At 43.9% G+C, this 27504-nt stretch overlaps 1 protein-coding gene across 1 annotated transcript in view; it reads left to right on the top strand.

Annotated features, from left to right (window-relative positions):
* Positions 1-12356: 12356 nt before the first annotated feature.
* LOC133265296 (fibronectin type-III domain-containing protein 3a-like) overlaps positions 12357-27504 on the top strand; it is a 46216-nt gene continuing 31068 nt past the window's right edge. Inside the window, exons 1-2 of the mRNA XM_061445663.1 lie at positions 12357-12505; positions 17512-17616. The gene's annotated coding sequence lies outside the window, so the exon portion shown is untranslated. The remainder of the gene's footprint in view (positions 12506-17511; positions 17617-27504) is intronic.

Genomic DNA, 27504 nt, shown 5'->3' with positions numbered 1-27504 from the left:
TCCCAAGCTGTTAATTTCAGCTCTGCGAGTGGCCACACACACAAAGAAATAGTTGGAGCATTTGCAAACTTCACTTGAGGGTGAAATGTGCCTGTTTCTTTCCTGTTAATGCAGCTTCTTAAGCTTTAAAGGAAGCCAGACTGCTCTGGAGTAAAGCGAGGACCCTTTGTTAGTTCCATAAATATATTCGAGATGGACATTCACCATGTTTAGGGGAAGAAAAAGTGTAGGAGTTAGAAGACCTGCCCTATTTCAGCTGGTAATAAAAACTCCGCTTCCAGGAATCTGCTGCATGTCCCTGCTAGGGATGCTGAAGACTAAACAGAGTTTGGTTTATGGTTTAGCCCATTGAAATCCTTTTATTTCTGAGGAGCACGTCTCTGGGATGCTCTGCTTGGGCTTATCTTCAAGGCTCCACGCTGCCCCCATGACTCCCCCAGAGGACGCCTCGTGGAATCAAGGGCAAAAGGCACAGCATTGCCCTGTGTTTTGGGAATCACTCTCAGCACCAGGAAAGAGGTTTCTGCAGATATTTTGTCTGGCAAGCCCATGCCAGGAGTGCTGCAAAGGGCTAACTTTTGTGAGCAGCTATTGCAACAGGCAAGCGTGTGGCCTGACTGTTGAAGCGCTTCATCCACCCCAGGAGTCAGCCAAGGCTTTTTTTCCTTTCTGAGTAACCGTTTGAAATGAGACAGTCCTTATTCTCTGCCCCTTTTTCCGTCCAAGTTACTCATGGCAGGAAGCTTGCTGCACTGATGATCACACACTGCTTACGTGAGTGAGGGCTTAGAAATGCTACAGTGCCCTTTCACCACTATTTTTCGTGGAAAGTGGAATGAGAAATTCCCCATAATTGCCCTTGAGCCTCTGCCTCCTGTAATAGCATCTCCTCCCACATGCCTCCATGTCCTTCTTCCGCTGACTTACTATGCCACAAGTTCACAGGACTTCACAGCTGGTTTATGTTCCTCCTTGCCCTTTCCCAGATGCCCAGGCAGGAAGGGCATCACTGCACCCTCCCTACAAACACAGAGCAGCATCCTCACCCTGTGCAGAAGAGTTTGTGGTGCCCACACCAGTGTAGCACCCTGTTCCCTACCTGGGCAAAGGAGACCAGCAAGGCTCCATGGGCACCCATGACAAGGTGGCCCAGAAGACCTGCCCCAAAGCAGACCCATGAGGGCTGTCTGGTCCCACGCTGCACTGGACTTGGGGTGAGCAGAGGCTTTGTGGGGTATTCAGGTGGATTTTCTGCTTTGGGATGCAGGGTGATGACTCCAGTCAGGGTTAATCATATCCTGTGGTAGGAAAAACAGGCTTTGGGGATGTGAACTAATAAAACAGAGGCACTGAGAAACAGTTGCCAAAGCCCTGGGGGACAGTTCTGCACATCCTGAGGTCCTGAGTACTTTTATCTTGTGATGCAGCAGGAGAACTTGTAGATCACAAGATAACCACTGCCTGTTCAAATCTGAATTGTGCTGCTAATACCAATCTGACTGTAAAGTTTGCTTTCACCGCCATTAAAACTAAAACTGATCATTACATTCTGGGGCTGTTCCAAAGGTCAGCAACCGTTCCCAGCGCATCTGCATGGGCCGATCATAGCAGGGGACACTGTGGCAGGTCAGGAGAATTGACAGCCACAGAAAGCAGCAGTTCAGCCATGGCATCTGCCCATATTAAACCTCTAAGTACAGTAACTCTCTCCTGTGGTGGCAGGTGCTGATGAAATAACCCCAGCTCCCTGCAAACGGTCAGTACTGCCCATAAATACAAAGGCACTGATCTCATCAGCCTCTGCAGCTTCCAGTGTGCGGTGCCTGAGCCCGCAGCCTCCTCCACGGCCACTGACCCTGCAGCAGGGTTATATATTTTGGATTCTCCCTGTTTATTTCTACCAGATGTTCCTCTAAAACAGTGATACTCCAATGAGGAGGGCTGTAGCAAGAGATACTGCTTACACCTCACACTTCCAAAGGGCATGTTTCGTTGGGAAAGTGGCTCTTAGAAGGAAGTCATGAGAATAAATGGGTAGTTGCAAGGGAAAAGAAGAAGAAATATAGGGTATTATTAACATACCCTATATATATATTAATATAGGGTGTTCTCTGGGCAGCAAACAGAAGGCAGGTGTTCAACCACTTCTCCATTCCATGTCCCCCAAATAAAACCCGAAGAAAGGTGACAATGAAAAGTTAAAGTTGAGAATTAATAAAGAATTGAGACCAGGGAAGCCCAACAGCTTCAATCCCAAATTCAATTCAATCACACAAAAAATATGTAAGTGCTCCAGCCCCTGGTTTCCCTAGAAGATTGAAATCTTTTTACCAATTACCAGTTCTTTATCCTAATGACAAAGTTTATGTCAATACAAACCATCCATGCTGCACTCTTCTGGGGGTGTTGGGAGAGGGAGTAAATGTAGGGCTGTTTGAGAATATAGTAAATCAAGGGACTTGGTTGTTTCTTTTTATTTAATGTTAAACTACAGGGACTTTAAGTTCAGTGCAGAAACACCACAGAAGAGCACTGCCTTTACTATCCCAGCTTGCATAAACACAGTTTTAGCTCCTTTTGGATGAAGAGATCTATATTTAAATACTCATGTCTTTTATGATTGGTTTTGATATATTCTGTATATAAGTACAAACCTACTTATCCAAGGGCAGAGGTGATAAAGGCAGCTACACTGCACACGAACAACAGAGTCCAGTGTTGGAAAGACATTTTCTCTCCCCCTCTCCAAAAGGCATAAGGGGTCAGGGTCCGCTAACAGGTTCCCTTGGGGTGGCACCAACAGCATTTTGTCCATCAGGAGGATGGATTTTGTCCATCAGGCATGTAACCTTCAATAGGACGAGAAATCAGCAAACCTCGTTGAGTGAAGTTGTGACAAAAGGCCAGCCTTGTGTGTGTTTTACCCCTGCCTGTGCACCCAGTGCTGCCAGAGAACCCCTCACTGTCAGATGACATGCTGCTCTACCAGCATGGTGTCCTCCAATTAAACACTACTGGTATGGCCACAGCACCCAGCCAGGACAGTTTGGGGGAAATGGCTGAAGTGACCGCAAAGAGGGAAAGTGAAAAGATGTACTGCCTCATTTTTGATGAAACAAGAGTTCTGTAGCTCTCTCAAATATGTGCTCTGTGTTTTTTGGTTTTAGAGAAATGGCTGGAATAGACACTGAAGACACGTGTAGGTGGAGGAAAGATTTGGGTTTCTGCTTAGCGGTAGCCCTCCTGGAGTGATTGGCCATAGCAGATCATTCACAGGTACAAATATTTCGTTTTCAGAGGCTTTACCTCAGCTTCATTTGAAACGCTTGGGATCAACAAGAGCAAACAGGGTCATTTCAAACTTGTTATTGCTCACGCTATGGTAGTTCAGGCTGTGCCACGAGGCTGTGCTGCAGGGAATCGCTCTGGGGTCTCCTCTTTCATGCATTTCCCAGTGTGCAATGCTGCTTTACCTGGCATCATATGAAATGAGCTATAAGTGGGATGCAAAGCAAAGCGTTTCAATTTGCTGGGTTTAGTGGTGACTACTATTTGTGCCCGCTGTGCCATGGGACCTTTGCAGCTGCATGGTGGCCAGGGTGATGCTTATCAGCAGGGTTTGGCTGACTTACCCCTCGCTATAGCAGAGGAGCGTTTGGCCCAGGGGTCTCAAGTCAGTTCCCAGAACATAACAGCTTATCACCCTTCTCTTACAGCCCTAACAGAAAACTGTTCTCCATTGCTCCTGTACTATCTCAGCCCCGTTATCACAGTAACAGAGTAACCTCTAACGAACTCAGGCTCCTAACTTCCCTGTTGAGCAGGGAGTGACTGTTATTCCCAGTGTGTAAAAGAAGAAGTGAGGCAGTGACTGATGCTGGAGCACGAGGCCACCCTCAGCCACGTTTTGCCAGCTGAAATGTTTGTCCTGAGCTCAACACCAGCAAGACCATGGTGGTGACCAGAAGCATTGCCAAGGCAGCTCCAGGGCCAAGGCAACTGCAGGGCATGTAACAAAACTGCTCTATGCACTGCTTACACCTCACTTCCCTTCTGCTTTTCCTGCAGATCATGCAAAATTTAGTGCTGGAGTGTCAGACGAGCCCCATATCGATCTCCATGGATGACCACAGCCAGCAGCTGCTCAGAGCCTCGCTTACAGCCTCTGGAGCTGCAGAGGAGCTTTCAGAAAGGCTGTGTAAAGCCTCCCCTCTTCCAGCAGTCTCCATCACAAGGCATTCACAATAGCTGCAGTGAGGAAGGCAGTGCAGATACTTTTTCTCATAGCAAGAGAAGATGGAGAAGGTGGGAAGAGGCCAATTTTTTTTTTCCCTGCTTTCTCATGCACAAAGGGGTCCTTATTCATTTTAATAGCAGGTTCTCTCAAACAGCAATCTGCTCTGTCAGCCAGACAGGGGAGAAAGGCTCCTTATGCAGCTACCTCATGAAGAATATTGCTGCTTAGACTTTTTTGTCTGCTCTCTGAGGATGGGAAACCAGACCCATGACAATCTCAAAATGGAAAGCATTAGCCCTGAACAAATAAGTAGATTGCAATAATGGATACAATATGGAGGTTTCCTTGAGGAGCCAATATTTGTATTCTTCACAGCTGCATCTTTTTCTGTTTCCTTTTTTTCTTTTTCCTTTTTAGCCTGAAGTGCTCCCAAACGCTTCATGCCATGTGCCTGCTTCTTATTTGCATCAAAGACCCGATTCATCGCTGCTCTGCACTTTGACAGATTATGTATGCTCCTGCAAAGCAGATATAAAATGCTCATCGGCGAGCCTCTTCTGCAGACACCAATGCGACACACAGGAGGCAGTGCTCCAGCTCCAACGTGTCTGCTGAGTGCTGCAACTGGAAGAGGAACCCCCAGCACAGAGCAGGGGCCCCCGGGCCTCCATCAACTGAAAATAACAACAACAAAAAAAAAAGGAAAGGAAACAATAGTGAGGAATGGGGTTATTGTAGGAAAGAGCAAGTAGGAGAGGTTGCTTGGGGACAGCGAGGAAAATGCCAGATAGGAAAGCAACTGCGCTCTGAAGAAAGACAATGGAGAAATAGAGTGAAACAATTGAAAATCCACATTAAAACAGAGCAAGTGGATCACTGATCACAGGTGAGCAGCTTTTCACAATGGTGCTACCGCTTCGTTCGCTTCCAGCACACGCAGCTGGAGGGATGCAAATAAAACTCTTTGTGTACAGAGTTAAGCTGACATTTCAGTCCCGATGTGACACCACATGGGAGGTGGTTTTTCATTCCCTGAATGTAAAGTGGGGGTGAGTTAGAAAATAGGCAGCAGCCAGAAGAATAAGCGAACCTGCATCACCTACTGAAAGCTGAGAAACCTGCACCTCATGCAGAGCAGGAAAGAAAACAACCCAAACAAAGGGAAGAGCATCACATTACACTTGATGTGAAAATATTTGCGGATTGCATCAGTCCTTTATTGCTGCTGGTTCACCTGCAGCTCATCCAGATAGGCCATTTAGAGCAAATTAAAAAAGAGATCAGTATTTCAACACCTAAAGCCTCAGCCTTTTGTCTGACGGGAAAAAAAAAAAATCACTTCCAAATGTGGAAATTTCAATACATCCTTTAATTTTGTTACAATTCAGATTTATTCTGCTTGTTTTCTTTCTTTTCTGTCCTTCCCCTCTTCTTCAGAAGTGAGCTCTGATGCTTTGTTCTCACTCTCCAAAGACCCTCTGCAGCCGAGTTTCATGCAGCAGGAAATGGGCACCTGCCCTGCCCAGTCCAGTGAGCAAACCCACTCCTGCCAGCTCCCCTATCTTTGGGATAAAAACACACGACCCAGGTGTCTCAGCATCTTGCAGATTTTATCTTCATGCAAAGCATGTCAATGTTGTTTTTCTAAACACTTCCAGTCTAGTTTATAAGAGCTAGCAGTGAACTCTTTCTGGCCTTCTCCTTTTCTCACTAGAGCGAGGACAAGCATCCTCCAGCTCTAACATGTTTAAATTATAGTTGTTTTGAGCATTTCTGAGGATCCAGCTACTCAGATTACTTGGAGCTATGACTGCATTCACGTCAGGCCAGGCAAGCAGTGCAGACTTGGCTCTGCTGGCACTGCTACCAGGTCAGCTAAGAACTGCCTGTGTATTTACCCTGGGAGCAATGTCTTCACTCCAGCTCCTCAGAGCCTGAGCTTTCCCCCCACTGAAACATCTGATGCACCCCTATGTGCTCTGGAGATGCTGCAGCACCAGGGAGCGAGCCCAGGACAGGCTCCCTCCTGCAAGGAGAAGCTGTTAGGAAGGAGATGGCATTTTCCTTCAGCTCTATGTTTTGCTTTGGAGCAAAAGGTATGGTACCACATTGCGTGTGCTTCCCCCAGTATTTGCTTGAACCTGCCTCTTCTCAGTGCTTTGTTGTGGCAGTTCTTGAGCCTGTTTGGGTTTTCAGGGTTGCTTTTTTTTTGTTTGCTTCTTGGCTTGGGGGAAGACTTATAAATTTATGGGTAAACACAGCTAGTGTTTGGAATTGCACTGAATTGGGATATTTGATGCCTATCTGGGCCATTGCTGAATAATTTGAGGAGGAACTGAGCAGAAAGACCTTGCAGAAGGTGGTAAAGATGTGGGAGAGACCAGGCAGGTGTCTTACAGCCATCTCCTTCCATGGTGTTGCCATGCAAGAGCAGCTGGGGCTGTGAGAAGCGAGGAACAACTTCCCTGCTACAGGCTTTCAGGTGTAGAAAGTGTTGGTGCTCAGGTGGTGCTCGAGGCCATGGCAGCCAGCTCAAGAGCTGAAGAGTGCCATGTTTATGTTCCACTTGGTCAGAAGGCCACGCAGATCCCACGCTTGCATGCCCTTCTCCAAGGCTCTGCAGAGCCACCAGGACCAGTCGCTGCAAGTCCTTTTACCTGGACTCTCTCTAGTGGCTCCACAAAGAGCAGACATTAATGTGTCCAGCACAGAGCCGGAGCTGCTGCTAAGTTTAAGCAGGCAGTCATTCAGATGAAGACAGCCAAGAAGCTGAACACTCCTGACTCTTGCAAACTAACCGGCTCCATCAGCCTCCAGGGATCCTCCCGGCTCTGAAAAGGCCCTTCCAGACACTTTTCCCCCTCATTTCAAAAGCAGTTGGAGTGTAATTATTTTCCCATGGCTGATTGGCAGCCTGTGTTGAGCTCCAGAGGAGTTGTGCTGCATTTCAGTGCTCCCTAGCATCCTCTCGTTGTTATTTAGAGGCATCTGCTGACAGTGAGCAGGGTGGGAGCTCCAGCCATCCCTGCTCCTGATATTACAGCAGCCTGTGAGGGTGATGAGAGTGAGCTTATTTTTTTGCCTTGCACACAAAGAGGTCAGCGATGGGGCTGCAGCAATGAGCCAGGGTTTTATTCACTTTTCCTAACAGACCCTGTTGTGTTTCCAATGAACTTGGTCAAACCTGAAGGCTGGAGCAAATGCCCAGGGTGCAGATCAACTCAGGACACACAGTGTTTGCACACACTGTGCCATACAATAAGTAAGAGAAGGAATCATAAACCAGATGCTCTGGGGAAAGTGCAATTTACCCCGCACTGAACTTCATCCCTTGCCACTTAAACCAGCCATAAATGCAAGATACACTTATTGTGGGTTGCAGAGGACTTTTGTTCTGCACCTTTATCATTACTTTGTACCAACAGCATTGTGAATCCACTGATGACATCCAGTGAGTTCACGTAGGAAATTCTATGAGAGGAGTTTCCAATCTGCAGTGGTGGGTTCATAGGAGGGGTCTGGGTCCTGCTTGGAGAAAGGAGCATAGACAGCACAACGCAGTGTCCACCCTCATCTTCTTGCCAATCCATTCTGGACCTGTCCATACTGATGCCAAAAATCTGTTCTTACTTCTTCATCTTTCTTCTTCATCTTCCTCTGTTTGTTTGTTTCTTTTCCTCTAAGATACCACCGTTCCACTTGTACCAGGAATGTAAACCACTGTGCCCACTGAGAGTGCAGAAAATCCTATAAATCAAAAGAAGATCTCCAAACTTGGTTTAATCTCTCCACTTAAAATGGCTTTTTTTTTCATGATATAGTGGACAAAACTACACAGAGCATGAAGAGGAGTGCTGGTATCCTCCAGAGCCTCTGAGGGTATCACCTATTTGCTTAGACAGTGTTGCTTAATGTTAAACCATTTCTATTGATGATGACTTGCTTCTGGGGTTCAATGGCAAACAAACAGCAGTTTCTCTGGAATAGGGATGAGTGCCCTCGTGCATGAAGAAGAGCAGGCATGCTTCACCTGCCTGCAAGGGAAAGTCCCACTCCTGACGCCCTACGGGCTTTTCCCCTTGTGCTTCTCTCAAAACGTGCAGCACAGAGTGCTGTTTTGCTCTCGATGGACCAGATCCTCAGCTGGAGAAAACACTCCTGATTCCACTGGGGTGGATGGAGGGATGCCAACACATACTGGCAGAAAACCTGCTCCAGTATACACTGTTTACTTTTGAGGATCTAAGAACATACACTTCCAACAAAGTGCTGTTTGAAACAAGTTTGTTTGCCGGGTTGCCTTGCCTCAATCCCTCCTGAAGTGTACACAATCTTATTTTGTATATAAAAAGAGAAAATGAAGCGAATATGTTCCAAGACCTTGTCTGCAGGTCCTAACAATTCAACAGATGGGAGCTTTGCTAGACATTAGTTAAAATAACCATAATCATTATTATCATTGCCATGCAAGTATGGAAAATAAAATGTTTTTATTATGAGATGGAACCAGAAACCAGAGCAGCTGCTAATCATTGCAAGTGGGCTGTTGGTTTGGAGGAGGTTTTGTGCATCCAGGTGTTTACTGTGTCCAACTGTAAGCAGCAGGTTTTTGTTATTCAAACCTTTCAGCAACCTCCCTCACCCATGTTCCGATTGAAATATGCAGTAATAGTGATAGTCCTCTTATCTCTCTTTTGTCTTTCTTGTAAAAGGCTTTTCTTCTCAATTTCTCTAATATTTCCCTGCACACACACTTTATTTTTATTAACCCACAGCAGCCAAATTCGCAACAAAAAAAAATAGAAATTATAATTCAGAAATTTTTAATGGAAGAATTACCATGTTCTTGGCACTGCTTCTTGCCATTGTTTTCTTAAGACAGACCCTCCTTAACTCTCCTTTCCCATTCCAGAGACTGCCCTTCCTTTATAAGCCCAGATTTCTTCCCATTTGTACTCTTTTCTCTCCCTCCTGACTCATTTCCATTTCCCATTTTGGCTGTTTCTTTTCTCTTTCCTTTTCCTTTCTCAGAATGTTCTCTGAACTTACATTCTGCTATTTTTAATTCCTTCTTCCGAGGCCTGGGTCCACCCGTGACCCTGTGTGTGACGCTGGGGTGTGTGCCTCTCTACCCTCTTCCTCTCTAGACTGAAAGGACAGTCTGGGCAATCATTTCCTCAAAATCAAGTTTCTCGAACCCAGCGATTCAAGACGAGCATTGACTGCTTTCATGTGCGGAACCAGAATCACCACTGTCCTTGAACAGTCCCTGTGGCTCTCCAGGAATTTCAAAATACAGTTGAAGCTCCCCTTGGACTTGTTCCATGTTGTTCTGTAACTTCTGACCCACCTGATCAGGGCTTTTTTTCCAGGCAGTTCAGTCACTTTGCTGCTCACACCAAATGCTGCTTCTGAGCAGCTCTGCTATCTGAAGCAGCTGCCTGTGTGCCTTCAGCCTCACCGACTGCCTATACAGTTTTCAGTTTCAGCTGAAAAGAAATCTTTCCCTTACTGTCATTCCACAGAAATCCAAATGTAGAATGTAAGCTGCAAACGTTCGGTCGTTTATTTTCCAGTGTGTGGGAATAGTTCTCGTACTTGAAGTAATTTTGGTTATAAAGGAGCCCTGGAGCTTGTGGAATGTGGGCAGGTTTTAGATCTTTCATCCTAAATCTCACTAGCAGCTAGCTAGAACTCTAAGCTTTTCCATCAGGCATGTTTGCTAGAATTACCACTGAACACCTTGCTAGGATATAAAGTATATTTAAAGTGGAAAATTAAAGGGGAAAAAAATTATTTCATAAAAGGCTGAGGGAAAGGCAAAGGATTTTTCAGAGTGTTAAAATATTCCATTATTACCTACAAAGGAATTCCTGTAATTATCAAAGCTGGGAGGTCCAATAGCCTTCGGTGCAAAGAATGCTCAGCATTCCCCCCCAGTGACCTTCTTTATTCAGGATATCACAGTACGCTTGTGACGGGGAATCAGACCTTCGTATATCACACAACACCACTAGTCATAACTTTAAAGGTTTAGTTGGCAATGAATAAACACGGAGCCTGCGAAGTCAAAATAGTCCTTGAATCGCTGCAGTCAGCAGCAACGTTCATTTAATGCAATGTACTTCAGATTTCCAGATCACAAGCTGATGGGTCTCTTTCAGATGATCTCCCAAAAATTAAGTCGAAATATTTCACTTCAGAACTGAAATCCCCAGGGCACTAGATATGCTTTGCTGCAGATTAGTTAGAGCCTGTGGAGTTATAAGATTCCTGAGTTAGAGTGCTGAAGATTCCAGGAATTCTCTCAAAGGTGAACTTACTAACCAACCTTTTGTTCCTAGAGCACAATAATGCAGAAAGCAGGTCTGCATTCCCTGAGTCTCTCGCTGGTCTTGTCTTCTATCTTTTCTGAAGTGGTCACAAGCCTTAAATCTGAGCTGGAAGCAAAGAATTTCATTTTGGAATTGTCAGTGAAATGAAGAGCTAAGTATTAGTGACAAAAACACAACATGACTCAAAACAGAGGAGCAGCTTATTTTTTCCTCTAAATCCTTTTCTGAAGATTTCAATCTATTTTACAGGTGAGAAGAAAGGGACAACACTTCAGCTAGTGCTGAACACACAATCTGAGGATGATTGCATCTGTTTTTTCTCTCTTTGCTATCAATTTGCAGAGAACATACTCATCATTTGGTAGGCCAATATGAGTACAATTAATTGTAAAGGTACACGGAGCGGTTTTGTGGCATTTATTTAATAAGGTAAGCTATTAGTTGCCTAGAAATTCAGCAGACACCACCACCTCTGGCCTTCCTTAACACTGCTTCCTTATTTAAAAAGATGGATGGGAATTTATTTTAGTCCTGTTTAGCATAGGTTGCTCACTGTGGCAAATCAACCCCTTCCACTAGTCTCCAGGGAGAAATTCTCTCATAGAAAGGAACAATTTCTTCTATTCATTATAAAATTTCCTACATTCATTAAAAAGTATACCTAAGATCAATGCAGGGTAAACCCGTGGCCGTTCATTTTAAAAGGTTAGCTTCTTTCTATGTATATTATCTAGCTTGCATGTACACGTTGAGTTTGACCTTCTCCTTTTAAACTGCTGTTCCAGTGGAGCTTGTGTAAGAGCACAGCTGTCACATTCATTTTGCATCCCCGCTGAAGCTGACTTCCATGCTGCGCGCCAAATACCCCTTAAATCACCTTAAAAAAACCCGTGCCTCAAAACTTGCTTAAAACACACTAACAGAAATGCATCAGTGCAAACCATGCAGTGGAAATAAGCTGAAAACCACAAAATTTACTGCTGTATTAATTGCCCCAGAAAATGGATGTGCCGGGGGGGGGTCTTCAGCACACGCTGCGTTAATCAGCCCCTGCCCTCGATCCTTTTAAAGCTCGGTTTGGGGCTGCTGAGGCTCAGGACGGTCCGAAGACGGGCAAGAGCGGCTGCGGACAAGAGAGCTGCACGTCAGGATGCGCGGCTCCGTGTTCTGACAAGCTAGGGACATCTTGCCTTCCTCTTGGCTTTCCACATAAACCATTGGTGTAACACCCCTCACTTCTTACAGTCATCAGCATTAATGCTTTCTATATGATCGCGCAGGATTAGAGTTTGGGGGTTTTGTCTTTGTGACCCATCTATCCCCCTCAGTTGGAGGGGGGAGACTGACTGTGTTAAACGCACAGAACACCGTGCTTGCCCCGGTTTGGCACAATGGGGCGACAGAGCCTGCAGACCTCCCGGCCACAGCCGGGCACCGGTTCCTGTGTCACAGCCCGAGCGACCCACAGCGCTGCTGCGCCCTGGGGTGACGGGCAGCGCCCAGGCAGGACACCCGCCATCAGGAGCCACCACCGGGGTCGCGGCACAGGCCTCCTCCATGGCGGGACGGTGGGTGCTGGCCGGCTACCCGCTCCGGCCACCGTCGCACCTTTGTGTGCACTCGGTGACACCTCCGCCACGATGAGCCACGTCCCCGCCCTCGTTCCCCATCCGACCTCCCCCTCAGGCACCCGCTCTCCCGCCCGGCCGAGCCGTCCCAGCCACCTGCGGGCTCCCCCGCCGCCCCCCCGCCTCTCTTTACGCGGGAGAGGGCGGATGAAGACGAAGATCATCCCGGCCTGTGGTTGGCGCGCCCGCCCGCCCCCGGCCGGCGGCGGCGGCGCAGGCGCAGTGCCCGCATTCCATCATGGCGGAACGGTCGGTTGGGGGTCGGCAGCGCCGGGGCTGAGGCAGGGGCTGCGGCGCCGTGCACGGTCAGTGCTGCTGCGGGGCCAGCTCCCGGGGGCTCCCCCTGCGCACCTCTTCTCCCCGCGGGGCGGGCGGGCGGCAGGGAGAGAGCGGGCGGCGGGGCCGGGCCGGGGGAGAGCTTCGCTCCCCACCCAAGGCGCGGTGGGCAGTGCCAGGAGCTGGCGGCCGGCTCGACCCGCCGGCGGCGGGAGCGGAGGGGAGCCAGCCGAGACGAGGCGGGGTGGAAGAAGGCGGAGGGGAGCCGGCCCGTCTGTGGCGGGAGGCGGTGGGGTGGTGGACGGCGGCCCGGGGATGGGGGGGACGTGACCGTGGGGGACGGGGCGGGGGGGTCCGCAGTGTGGGGCGATAGAGGAGAAAAGCGGGACCCCGGGGGTGGGGTAGGTTATGGGGGGTGACTTGGCGCACGGGGCAGGTGGGGTTAGCCCTGCTTATGGGGCAGGATAGGGGGAGGCAGGGCGAAAGGGGAGCCGGGCAGGAGGAGGAAGGCTGTGCGGGTGGGCTGCCCTTCGGGCCGGGATCTGCTCAGGGGGACCTGGGGATGATGAGGTCGGTGCCCCGGAGAGAGGGGACACACAGACAGCTTCCAACGGGACAGACCCGCCTCGGCAGCGGGGGGTCCCGGAGCCGGGATCGCGGCGGTCCCGCTCGCAGGGTGGGGGTGTCCCGGCGGTGATCTGGCGGGCCCCGCCGTGCGTCCTCGTATGGGATTAATGCCAGCGAGTTCCCGGGCTCGCCTTGCCGTACGCCCGTTCCCGCTCTTCTCCCAGCGTACTAATTATTAGCCTCTGTCTTTCCCCTTTCTCTTCTTTCCCTTCTGTTTCTTTGGGGAGAGTCGGGGGGTGAGATCTTAAGTCATTTAACCTCCCCCCCCCCCCCCCCCTCCAGCTTCTCCCTCGCCGCCCCCCCTCGCTCTCCCTCCTCGGCAGCCGGAGCTGCTGCCTGCAAATGCCACGTAGCCTTGTAGTTGTTCCCCTTGGCTGATCAGCAGCTCGAGTACGAGACACCTCCCCCAGCTCCTCCTGGGGTCGGGGCAGGGGGAGGTCAGTCCTGTCATCTACTGTTTGGGTGGCGATCATTTCTTACCCTCCCCCATTTTGCTTTGTCCCCCTCTGCCTTGGGGCAGCAGCAAAGGTGGGGACCCTACTGTGACCGCTTTTCAGCGCAATCCTTTTTACTGCCTCTGACAAAAGGCTGTTGACTTCAGCAACGTGCTCTGGCTTTCCTAGGGAGGGCTGGGTGGGAGTCTCCAGGGATTCACAGCCCCCAGCCTCAGCAGCCCCTCTGCTACCTCTTATTTGAGGCCCTTCAAGCGCAGCACATCGCGGTAACCTCGGGAAGCAGGGTAATAATGCATTGCTGGCAGGTGTATTTGCTTCCCTTAGCAGCTTGCCCTCAGCTGGTTCCTCAGTTTCGTTTCTGTATAAAACTTGCTGCGCAGGCTTCTTGTCGGAGCAGTGGAAGTTTTTGGTAAAGATAATTTATTTTTCTAAGTGAGGTTTCAGTTTGTATCCAGCCTTCAGACCTCTTTGAACATTCAGTCTTTCCTGTCCTGTGGTAGCTAGGATTTTAACATCGGCAGACTTTCCATGCTCTTTACCTGATGCCTCATTGTGAATATTGACACAGGGTATTGCTGCAGATAAGTTCTTCAGTACCTTGGTATGTGTATGCCTATGGTCTGCAGTTCCTAATGTTCTTCTCTTGTATTTATCTTTACAACACTGGGTTCAATAGGGAAATACTATCTCAGTCACAGATGGAAAGACTGAGGCACCGAAATATTTATGGCCCAAGGTCACACAGGAAGTATGTGGTGAGGCAGGGAATTGAATCTAGATTTCCTGAGACTCAGATTAGCATTTTAACCAGGGAAGCATCCTCTGTATTTTAAGCCAATAAATTGACCTTGGAGTTAATATCCAGTGGAGAAGAAAGTACTTTGTTTTTTATTCAGTGTCTTTGTGAGTAAGAAGCAAAACCCGAGTTACTTCCCACACTTGCATTCCTTTCCTTGTTTTATGTAATTTGTACGTGAAAAAGGATAAGGTGCTAAAATAGGAACTATGTTGACTTTCTCAAGGCTCTGTGTCTGTGATGATGCATGTTAAAAACCAGCCAGCTATTACACTGTCCTCTCGTCTAGGTCTTTTTACCTTACTGTGTTCCAAATCTCTGAAAGTTTTGGAATGCTGTTGTTGACTGGGAATAATTTGTTCTTTGCTAGGATTGAATAAGTCCAATATTCTGTCCAGCTGAGTTGAAAGCAGTCTACTTTGTGTTCCTTGGTATCCTGGATCTTAGTTTGTGATTCACAGCTGCCTGTGAATAAATGGGACTTGCATTGACTGTCTTAAACGTCTCCTGGAGCAAGCTATTACAAGTTGTTCACTTGGTTGTAGGCTTGGTATTGTTGCAGCAAGTTTTTGAAAAACTTGGCCTGGAATTAAGTAGCACTTTGACAACAAAATGGAACAACTTCAACTTCTCGGGCTTTGTATCTGCACAGATGAATACTGCAGGCGGGGTTCATTTCTATAATATTAGGCTGGCTTAATTTTAGTTTGTAAAATTGGGTAGTTAATTTTACTACAGTGTTTTTACTTGCCAGTGGTTTTGAGAAACTGGATGTCAGAATAGTTCAAAACAATAACTCCTAGTGTATTCACCTTTAGAGAGAATAAAGATAACTTTGTCTGCACAAATCCATTTCCTGCCATAATCCTTGATCACAATCTGCATCTTTCTTTGATGTTGTACTGAAACCAAATTTACAACAAAGTTGACTATAAATGTTCTGTATAACACTCCTGATGGTTTTCTGTTTGAGTTTTCTTGGAGGCTGTCATCTGCATCGTATTGACTGCCTGGGTTGTTACACTTATGCCAACAATCTTCCATCTTTTATGTTTATTTTCAGGAAAGGTTTTTGAGTCCTTAAAACTCAACGTTTTGTATGTACCACGCAAACAGTAAAGACTCCAGCATTCTGCTCACAAGAGCCTGGCCTTGGCGAAACACCCCCAGGAGTGCTATGTGTTTGGGTAGTTCTGTGTGTGTATTTGTACACCTGTTTGTATACCCATTGTTGAAAAAGGTTTGGAATCCCTTTGGGTGAATTTCAAGCAGATTAAAATACACGTTGTAAGCTTGGAAGACTGACACTGATTTGATGACCTGCTACTTCCCCAACTTGAAGGCTTCTTGTCAAACCACAGGAGTACGGCTGTAACTTTTAAGAAAGTAGACAACTGGGAAGCACATTCTTACAATATTCTGCATCAAAGTCAGAAGCTGGTATGAAATGTTGTAAGAATGCCTTCCCTAGTTACATGTTTTCTTAATTTCCTGTCAACATTTCTTTTTATCAGAGAAGAATTTTAAATTTATCTCTGAAAGCAGATGAGAAAGCCTTAATATTAGTAATACTGCAACAGTCAAGAGAGCTTAGGAAAACAATTACGTTTCTCATTTCTAATTTATCTCAAGATTATCAGGTCTGAGCTATCAGTATTTAAAATTGTGGTCGCTCATTGTTCTGGTTTTGAGGCTGGTGAATCTCAGAAGTAACCTTTTCTCTTTTTTTCACCTGTTTTTACCAAGTTGTCATGAAGCTTACCAAGATCACAATGGTTAGTTTTCAGCTGTTATCTTTGCTGCAAGCCAGACTTTAACTGAAAAGTTTTGGATTCCTTAGTGAGGAGCACACACTGAACTCTTTATTGCATTCTTGAAGAGCTTATTGTAAAAGCAGCGATAATTTATTCTTTCAGTGGTGCTAACACAATCCTTTTTGTGTATTGACCAGCAAAGACAGACCGCTGGCTCAGAGCCCTTAGTCTGTTTCAATCTTAATGTAAATCTGCTGCTGTTCCCACTATCTTGATTGGTGTAAAAAATGTCTCTGTTTGCTCAAGATTCACTTTTCCAGTGTTGGGGCCTGATGCTTTATACTATCTTCACCCATGTTTTATTAAAAGTAGTTAAGGAACGTTTATTAGGCTGTGACTTCAGAAACATCTGCAACTTCAAGATAGTATCACCTTTCTGAGGAAAATAACAATGGATGTGCTGTGTTTGCAGGAGGAAGCTGTGAGCTTCTCCTAGCTGGCTCAGTGCAAAGTCAGCCAGCTCAGTCACTAAATTACCTCGGTGAGCTACAGGGCAGGGATTTCTCGGAGTGTTCAGCAAAACTGCAGGACATACCTGCCTGTGCCTTACCTTTAGAAAAACTATATTGGGGATTGGCTAATATTTATAAAGTCTTGCTGAATTTGGAGAACCAAAACTGTGCAATTTGTAATCCTCAATATGCAGATCACTCGGGAATTGGAGCTTTGTTCTGGATACAGTAGCTTGAGAAAGGTGATGATTCTTACATTATTAAATATAACATCTTAAATGGCTTCAGTGACTACCGAGGCTGTTCATTGCCTTCTCCTGGTGGTGAAGCAGTTTCTAGAATGAAGGTGTGCTGCCCTGTAACAGTAACCTGATTTTATTTTCCATATTGTACAATTTATGTCTTTTTTTTTATGAACCTTACCAAAGGAAAAGTATGTGTGTGATGATTTAAATTTGTTGTCTATAGAGGAATTGAGCACTGAGTAGATAAGTAGGTAAAAACACTTAATACCCACAGGATATACGGGAACCATCTGCACAGTGTTCAAGTTACCTTTCACTAATTAGATCATAGCTTAAGCAACAGAGTGTCTTTGGCTGGTATTAGTTGCATTAAATGCATGTGCAGTGTTTCCCCATTTGTCAGGTTTTGCCTTCTGTACATACTGAATGAACACTAGAAGGCTGTGTGAGGTCTTCTGGTCATTTCCCAGTGGAGTCTTCCTTGAGGTTTATTTGCTGATTCTAGTGGAGTTACTTGTTGGCTCTTCTCTGATGTCTCTCTTGCTGTTTTTCTGAATGTGGGTTGGTTTTTGCACCTTCTTTTCGAGACTTTGTGCTTGCCAAGTCGCTAAAAAGAAAATTACTATTACTTTTGTCTTGTCTGCAGGAAGAAGACTGAGGGGACGGTACAGCACATTGCTCATATTACAGCAGGCACTGACCGTGTAAGATTTATCAGCAGGAGCACATTCAAGTCAAGAGAGTGTCAACGGTAATTACACATAACTTACTGTTCTCCCAGATTTTATGAAGTATTTTTTTCTTGTTAAGTCTCTACGTAACACTGTAAGGTGAAATAATGTAAAAGTATGACAGATTTACTAAACTTAGGACTCTTTTTTTTTTTTTCCTGGAAGAAATTTTTGGTAAGTCGAGGGGAGGAAGAACAGATTGAGTTCTTGAGCTAAGAACTGTGTTTCCACATAACGTTACTGACTTTGTAAGGTAGCAGCCGTATCTCTGTTTTCATGTTACTTCTCTTCCCTCCACCTCCTTAGCTGAAGTTTTCTCTTGGAGACTTGCATAATTGGCCTTTGGATAAAGAAAGTAAATTCTGTTTTTAGCGAAATGTGTTTCCTGTGTAGAAAACAGTTCAAGCGGGTGGTAGAGTATTGATAAGTAACCAACTAGGAGGCCTTACTCAGATTGTTTTTAGTTGGAGCTCATGGAATTGAGTTCCTTAGTCATTGAATTTACCAGGTCATGGAACTGACCAGCTTGAAGAGCAGAAAGAAATCTGTCAGAAAATACTGTCACAGTATGGCACTTGTGAGAGCAAGAATTCTCCAGCTTTTTTATTTTTTTTTAAATAAAGGTTCCTGTGAATTCTTTTGATACATGAGACTGTCATGAAACCACAGCAGTTGCATTCTTAAAAATACAAGTAGTCCAAAGTAAAGATGAGTTTTAGAAGCTCTTGGCTACAATAGTGTGTTTTACGTGGGAGAGGAATAAGCAGATGCAGTATAAAGTATTTGTGAACCAGAAATCATCTTTTTGACATAAAGACACAAAGTAGTTGTTTTCGTTTTTCGAAGGGTTGCCGGGAGCATGTCCTGAAGACCATTGTCAAGCTTTTCCTCAGTCAGAACATTTAGGTGTAGAACCACCTGCTGTGGGGTGGAGGTCTGTCTGTCTAGTTCATTTGTATATTTGAATTTGTGTTTCACGATCTGGCTGTGGATCAGGAAAGAGCAGTTGCTAATACTGCTCAAAATGAGTGTGCATTGATGCTACACAACTATGACATAGTTATTAATTAACCCTGTCCTTTGACAAGGTTTTGATCACTTGGTATGTGATGTTGGCTGTATATAGCTTACAACAGTGTGTTCTTTAGCCTAATGTGGCTGCTGTCTTGCAGAAAGCAATCACTCATCAACTGTGTTAGGGGATGGAACTGTGGTTTTGCATTGCATCACAGCTAATGTGCTGCTCATTGAATTGAAAGGCATCCAAGCAGATTTTATTTTTTCTCTGATGGGACTATATTTTTGCTGAAGTTAGGTCCCCTCTAATGAAGAAATAGTTTTTCTGTTGTGAATATGCACCAACATTTGAGTGTAACACACTAGTTTCAACTTTGTGAAGGGCAGTTATGCAGAGCAATTTAACCCAGGCCTGTTCATGTTTGGTATAATGCAACAGAAGAAATCAAGTAAGGAACTGAATGGTAGCTCATGGTTGTAAAATAGAATATGGTATGAAAATACATAAGTAAATACAAAAAAAGTCTTTGGGAGAAAAGTTGAATGTGTCCTATGAGCAAAAGATTGATCAGCACTTAGTTTCTTACAGAAATAAATTGGTAAGCATGTTATATTCTCCTGGAGTTGAATAGGTATTTTGGGAGGGAAATTGTTTAACCATGCAGGTTAAATGCAGGTTTATAAAATTAGATGAAGTGTTTTTATCTGCAGTTTAGTGCTCTCTATTAAATAGCTTTAACATTGATAGCATCAGTAGCTTTCAGTTCTGGTGTATGAAGTATTAGTGTTCTAAACTAGTGAAGATCAGTACCATTAATGTATAACCTCAGTTGGGTTCGTCATACAATAGTTGAAGGAGTAAAGGCAGCCTTTAATGTTTGCCAGGATGTAAGGGTCTGTATAAGTACGTGTAAGATGGTACATATTAGTACTGAGCAGAATAACTGTTTTCATCAGAAGGATTAACCTGTTTACCAATGCATAGATTTCTGTCCATTTCAAAATGTCAGGGAGAATGATTATTTAGAAGAACTGTTCAGTTTTGGAAGGTACTATATAAACAGCTTTTTGATATGTTGTAAACTGTCATTTTGGTTTTTAATGCCTTGATTTCTTAAAACAGGATCTTTATAAAAACACATAATGTCATCCTTATATTCTTCAAAACTCATGATTTCCACTTATGCTGTTAAGATGTGATTACATCCCCAGGCTTGTAGCAGGTTAACTGATTTACCAATAAATACTTAAAGTTCAGATACAGAAGCAAATTATTCTAGTGTGTGCTCTGCATCAGCTGTGATAAATGGTTACATGTGTGTTCCTGGCCTGTCACAAATGCTGGGTGAAGTGTGCTTGCTTAAACTGCATGTGTATGATCTCATACTTGCTTTTTCCCTTACATTTTCCATGAACTAAAAAAACGCACGTGGTCTGTTACCATGAGACTGCTCAGATGTGGTAATTTAAGTAATTTATTGGTGTGTTTTAGCTCTTGGTTTAAGTATAACCTGTTTTAACTAGACTAATTTGATCCGCTGGGCAGCTAAAGCATTACAGCTTGAACCTCTTCTCATGTTGCACAAAAAAAACAGTCTTAAGTTTGTATATCAAAATAATTCTTCCTTGCTTGAAGTTTGCATAATCTCTTACAGCTTGAAGAAATCCTTTGCTTTCCCTGTATTTTTATGCTTGTTTTTGACGTCATGTTTTATAAGAGAGTTCTTAAATTAAAAGCTTGTTTGTGTCTGTACGTTGATGGGGTACATCAAGCACACTGTTGATCTGCAGAAGCAGGTTGAGTCTGAGCTAGCAGAAAGTCAGCCTTTGCTTTCTTCAGTGCCTAAGGAAGCCTGAAAGCAAACTCCTCCTTGTATTAGTCTGGTGAAGTCCTGATTTTACTTCTGTTGTGTTGCATTTGACAACTGACTGCTCTGACTGGTCTTGAGGTAGGCACCCTTTCCTGGAAATAACATTATTACTGTTGGTTTTAATAATATGGGTGATTGCTGTCTCTCAGGGTCAAGTTTAAAGTAAATAAACTATTGTTCAAGATTTGGAGTGCAGGCATTTGGAAAATAACGTTTGGATCGCATCTTGATTGTATCATGCCCGCTGTACCAACTTTGTGCGTGTGTCTGACATCCCATAACACTCTCCCGTTTAATTTAGGTCAGATGTTACCCAGCTCTGGCTCTAAACAGGTCGGAGTTTTAGGGCTTCCCTGGCATAATCCCAGGAGGGGTGGTTGGCTCAGCAAACTGACACCCGCGTTGTGTGCCTCGTTTGGCGGAAATACATCGCGTAGGACAAAGTAGCTCAGCGGGGCGCACGGTGCACTTAAATTTGCACTTCAATGTGCACTTTGCTGGCAGGTCCTCAGCCAGCTTGTACTTGAAGGCTCTAAGAAAAGCTTTTAAAAATACTTAGATATTTATTCCTTGCTACGAACTAGGTTTTCTCCTCCCTGTAAGGAGGAAACTCATATGAGCAAGGTGCTATGGAGTATGTGTTTGTGTTGCAGTGGAGTTGTCTGCAGATACAGTAGCTGTGTCTTTGGATTGCTCCTAGTCTTCAAAACAGAACTTTTCCCCCTGGAATTGAAGGAGGTTGGTTAAAAAAAAATGTGCAGAACTTGCTTCTTTTGAGGGGAAAAATTACCATGGTTTCAAGTTTACATTACACTTCAAGACCAAGTTTGTCCCGTAGGGAAGAATTGTACTTATTTATCCGGATACTTAACCTGAATATCAGAATCTTGGAGCATGTGTAGCTCCCTGTAGAAACTTGCAATTCTCATCTTGTAAATCTTGGCATAGTTTTAAACATTTTGCTTCATCTGTTCTGATCTGTAGTTACTTAAAGGTGTAAACTCCAGCTACCTTTTTGCTGACCAGTTCAGATTCCTCTGCGGCTGTTACTGCAATAGCACCAGTACATGTTTTCAGGTACACAGAAGTGCTCTTGAGAATGTAGCATTGTCTTTCTAGAGTGTGTATTTGCAAAGAAGTACCCTTGGAGCTTTCCAGCTGTTCTTTACCACAGTTAATGTCATGACTGCGGCCGAGTCCTGTGAGAACACTGTAACTGCTTTTGTTCTTGCAGGGTTTTCCTTTCTCATATTTTTATAGGTTTTTTTTTTCATTTCCACAGTGCTCTACTTCTTGTGGCTCTGATCAGAAGTGGTTTTGGAATTACTTTTCAATGAACCTTGGTGTATGTACTTCCACAGCTTCTAAGTGGTTTAAATAGATGTTTGGGCATAGATTTCCAGTAGTATGTTGTTAATGTGTAAATAAACTGGTGTCCTGACTGAAAAACCAGAACAGAGTTTGGAAATGCAGGGGGCACAGTTTCATACTTAGAAAGTAACGTTTGAAATAAATACATTGTTTCATTGCATTCATTAAAAGCTATTAAATATAAGCTTGAAAATGTTATGCTTTATGTAGCTTTAGGTCATTAAAATGAGTGCTTGTGCCACAAAATGTCATCTTCCTGGCTGGTGGAAAGAAGCAGGTTTGCATTTAATTTTTTATTAATTTTTTTTAAAAAAAAAAACAACATTGAGACGGCTGGAAAATTTCTTAATCCTATTATTTTTTTGAAGTTGAAATAAGAATGAAACACTTTAAGGGCTCAGTCCTTTGAGGTGTTCAATTCTCTTGAACACTTCTAGAAGCAGGAATGGGACCTTTCAAAAGGAGCTACTGGGTTTTTGGTTTATGGGGCTGGTCTCTTTGGAAGCAGCACAGAAGTGCTTAGGATACGATTTGCTTTTCTGGCAATAAAAGTAAAGGCATAAAATAACTAAAACAATGAAAGAAAATATTTATCTAAAAGTAATGTCATGTTTGTGTTATAGAAACTGTTAATGCAAACTTTACAGGCCTCATAAAGGGATAATTAAGAGGACAGACATGGCCCTAATGTGACTGATGAGCATATTGTTAAATAACAGCTATAATCAAGTCAAACCTAATGTACTCTGGGCTTTGACAGACACTTCCTTCCCAGGTCACAGTTTATAACAGTTGCGTTTCTCTTGTGAAGAACAGCAAGAAGTTTTGCAGTCACTGCAAAGATGTGTATAGCCCCCTATTGTGAGCACTAAATACCCTTCAAGACTCTGCATTTGCCTTTTTTGTCCCCATGGAATAGAACACTCCAATCTGGAGGGATGTAGTTTCAAGCTAGAAAAGAATTCTTCAGTGCTATGGGCGGTTGCTGCTGTAGTTTCTATTTGAGGGTGGAGAGGAGCAATTCTCTTTTTTATTGCTTTTCTGGCACAATCACATCAGGAACCTCATCCACGTTGCTAAGGGAGGATAAAAGTTGATGTTATCACTTGGGTCAGAGTTCCCAAGTACCTTAGTATGTTGTATCTGCTGTTTCTCTGCATTTTTAGCAGTGTTTTGGTGATACGAGGGCTTTCCATCTCACTCTTTTTTCTCCTTCAGGGAGAATTTCTATGAGCAGTCAAGTCTCACAGTACCCTGAGAGATGAGCTTTAATACTTAATTAAATGGTCTTTAGAAAAAATATATCCTTCTGTAATTTGCTAGTTGCTTCTACATCCTGTCCCTGCTCTCCTGTAGAGCATTTACACTTCACCCCTGCCCCAGGTCATTCCTCTGTGTTCCAACTTTCTGCAGCCTTCAGGAAGGTACTAGAGGTCCTTCTGGTGCCTGGCCTGATGTATTTGATCCACAGGTGGTCTTTGTGAGGGCAGAAGGTCTGTCTGGGCAGTGATAAAAGGCTTGTGGTCACTTATATTTTACCTTGGAAACTATTAGCACTGCTTTAGAATAAGTATTTAAGTAACAGAAAACACAGAGAAATGTTTTTGGAATTGTTGCTTTTTAGATGTCAGAAGAATATTTTAAAAGAATTTCCAAAAGAAAACACTTGGTGCAGAGTGTGGAAACCTTGAACTGTGTTTCTGGGAGTTGAGTGGGTGGTTTGTTGAGTTTCTTTGTGCTGGGGCTGCAGACCTCACCTAGGTGAAAATTGCAAGGTCCTTGCAAGATCTAGATCAAAATGACATCAGGCTTTACAGCTGTAAGTGTAAAAAATGTTAGAGCACATTTGTTGGATAAGTCATGAAGAATGTTTTCAGTATCAAAGTTTTGGTGCCCTTCTGGCTGGAAGCCTAACTTCCTGCAAGATGGTGCAGACAGATTCACTTGGGTGTCATAAATTAATCCCAACATTTTAATCAAAACATGTATTTAGTTTTGAACAGATGGCTGTTACGGAGCAGTGGTGGTCTCTCTGCAGAGCTGAACTTGTAACTGAGGTTCTGTTATATCTGATAAAGTCTCTTGTTCCTTAATCTTGCTAAAGGTAAACTAGTCCACCTAGAATGTCTCATGTGTGGTCTTGTGGAACTATTTTAGGATCGGGATGATATCTTAAACACCTTGTTAATACTGTTTATTTGAAAAACTTGGGTGGTAGAGGGTAACTTGTATCATTTTTCCAAAATCTTTCCTACCTCAAAATTGTGTGGGGCATAAATGCCAGATCAGAGGGGTGAGGGGTTTTCAGAATTCCTTAAAAAGGTTTCATCTTCATGATGAGGCTATTCCTTAGTCTGAGGTTGGGGATGACTTTTGTTTGGGTTTGCTGATGTTCTTTTTAACAACCTCCAGAGAATACCGATGCCAGTGTAACTTGTTAGCTTAGAGTGTGTGTAAAGTAATTCTGTAATATAAAAATTTATTATTAAAGCTTTAGGGTTTTCTACAACACCGCTTTTAATAAATAGCAGTATAGTACTAGTTTACTTCCTCCAGTAAATGTAAACTTCTGATCAGGCTGGAAGGTTGCATAAGGCACTGAACCTAGAAATCAGGAAGTCTGAGCTATATTTCTAACTCTCCATCAGACTTCCTCTCAGGTCCTGGACACATTGTTCTTTCCAACTCAGGCATGCTCTATTTAAAAATAAAGTCTCCACTTAAGCTCCTTGGAATAGGAGCTTTCCCATATTAAATCCAGCACTTACTATAATGAAGATAGTCTTTGTGGTAGCTTCTGTGTGGGTTTATGAACTTTTTTTTTTCCTACCATTTGTGAAACCAGTTTAGCTTCTAGTCTGGCCAGTGAAATGAAGCTAATCCATTTCTGTTCCCCCCATTAGATTCTGTGTCATGTATTTCTGGAGAGAGATTTTTAATGTACTTGGAAAACATTTTAATATGAGATAACAGGATTTTCAGACCTTGCTAAACAGATGAAATTAGTACACATTTGCACAATAGATTATCTCATATTCTATTAATATGATTAAAGGTTATAGTTCCAATGACATCCTGGAGATGTCCAGGAAGACCTTAGAGCAGCTAACAGTGTCTAAATAGGCTGACAAGAAATCTGGAAAGGGGATTTTGGCAAGGGCATGTAGGGACAGGCAAGGGGGGGAATGGCTTTACTCTGACAGAGCGGAGATTGAGATCAGGTATTAGGAAGAAATCCTTCACCGTGAAGGTGGTGAGACAATGGAACCAGTTGCCCAGAGAAGCTGTGGAACCCTGGCAGTGTTCAGTGCCAGGTTGGATGGGACTTGGAGCAAGCTGTTCTAGTGGAAGGTGGTCCTGCCTCTGGCAGGGGTTGGAACTGAATGAGCTTTAAGGTCCCTTCTAACCCAAACCGTTCTGTGAATCTATGGAATGGTTAAAGGAGGCTTTCTAATGGGGTAAGCTTTGTTTACTGAAGCCACTAGAAACATTTGTTAGTAACTCCCCCTGTGTACTAGAATTGTTTATGTCACTTTGGATTGAAACTATTTCACTATTTTAGATTTTAATTTTAAAATCATGAAAATCCATGATATTTTCCAGCCTTAAAGTACGATGATCTTAGTGTCAGAGACTCTTCAGTTACCTGCCTTTGCTTCTCTAGTTCTGTCTAGGAGCATAATAGCCCAGCTTTCTCTTCAGCAGGGAATAGGCATGAATCAATGAACACTGAGCTCAGTGCGGATCCTCTGGAGCTGGCCGGGGTCCAGGATGACTGCAGCACTGGTTGAGAAGAATTTGGGCTGAAGAAAAGGGAAGGCCAATGTTTCAGTCTTCCAGAGTCTCGGCATTTTTTACTATGTCAGGAAGTGAGGTCAGGCACAGCCGCTGTGTGCTGTAATTGTTTTCTGGAAGGCTAGTCATTAAAATTTTCTGTTTTCCTTAGAAGCCTTTGTAGTGCGAGACTGTCAGTGGAAAATATTGCCTTTCTTTTAATATGGTTAACATGATTAACCATATTACACTGGCACAGTGTTGAATTACTCAGAAACACTTCTCGGGCTATATTTTTCAAATACAGACTGGTTTTATTTAGTTTAAATTTTTGTTTTGTGTTGTGAAATACGTGACAGACTGTTTCAGCTGTTTAGATGTGTGTGTCTTGAACAAATAATCTTAGAAGGCCAAAGCTCAAGCTGTTTCCCTTGTTGATTTCTGTTAAATTGGAAATGTGATACCTGCCATTACTTCTTCCGGCTTTGCTAAAAGAGTGCTTCAGAATGTTTGTTTCCAAGATGGGTAGTCCCAGTTCTTTTTTTCTTTTTTTTTAATGTCTACATGGGCTGAGTTCATCTTTCAGCTCAAACAAGGTTTGGGAATGACCTTTAGCTGCTGTCTAATAGAAACCATTGCAAAGGAATGAATCAGGCCAGAAGTTTCCTTGCAAAATGTAACCTTTCTAAAGCTTAATCTATTTAATTCCGTACTCAAAACCCTCCAGTGCATGGTAACAAAGCTCTAGAAGCTATGTCTGCAAATTCTGCTATTAATTCATGTACAGTGATTCACTAATTCTCATTATATTCCTTTGCAACTCTGAAAACGGACCACTTGGATAGTTGGTAGTGATGATAAGCTTACAACACCTACCTGCTGAGAATGGACTGTGGAATATAGTAGTCTTAGCCTCTGTTACAAAGCATGTGATAGAGCAAAGTAGCTTTAGGGGACCTGAGAAGCCTTTTGAGGCAGTTCTGCCTGTAGGTAGGCTGTTCCTTTTCGGTCCACGTACAACTCACCAGCTGGATTTGTCTGTCCAAGCTAATGTTGTTTATGGTGAACCGAAGGGTTGAGGTCAGTGACAGCATTTGAGGGGAGCTGTGAGAACTGGTAGGACTTGTATGGTGGGAGCTGTGGGTGGAGGTGGGTTTAAGACCCTTAAGTCTCCTCTCTGACCATGCAGCTGTTGCCCTCTACCTTTGCTTTGGAATCAGCTGGCTGACTTCTAGACTAGCAGTAAGAGGGTGTGGGTAATGGCTTTTCAAGATAGATCTCTCTTTGTTTTGTTTTTCAGGAAATTGTGTTGAGTATGTAATAACTTTTCAGGAATTCTCTTTTTATTTACCCAAATACCATCTCCTTCCTTGAATGAATGGAGACTTTTGCAGCGCGAACCTGTTGATAACATGCTCAGCAGGAGTGCTTTTTTTCCTCTTGAAAAGTTTTATGTATTAAACTTGGGAGGAGTTGAGACCAATGCTTCTTTACCAGCAGAGGTGCTACATTTGAGAGCAGAAGTGTCTTTTGCTGCTCTTTTATCTGTGTTTTCAAGGAATGAAGCTGTGCTCTAAAGCCAGAAGAACCTGGTTTTTGCAAATCTATTGGTGTGCAGTGGGATTTTCCTCTTCATTGTTGGTGTTCTGCCACTTGCAGCCATCTGAGCCCAGCTGTGCAGTAAAATGTGAGCAGTCTAAGTGAGGTGAAACTGCCCAAGAGTTATTAAAATGGTTTCATTTACATGAGTACTTCTATTTTCTCTGACCAGATGAAGATTCCTGCTAAGACATGAAACTGTATTTGCTATTTTTGGAGGTTGTCGTCAACTGAATAAAAACACTTGTTTCCTGATGCTTCAAGTATAAAGTTCTT

The sequence above is a fragment of the Pezoporus flaviventris genome, unplaced genomic scaffold, assembly GCF_033815535.1.
Source record: "Pezoporus flaviventris isolate CSIRO_AGI_PZ_B2104156 unplaced genomic scaffold, CSIRO_AGI_Pfla_v1 ptg000005l, whole genome shotgun sequence".
Taxonomy (NCBI): Eukaryota; Metazoa; Chordata; class Aves; order Psittaciformes; family Psittacidae; genus Pezoporus; species Pezoporus flaviventris.
This window is presented reverse-complemented; position numbering and strand designations above follow the sequence as displayed.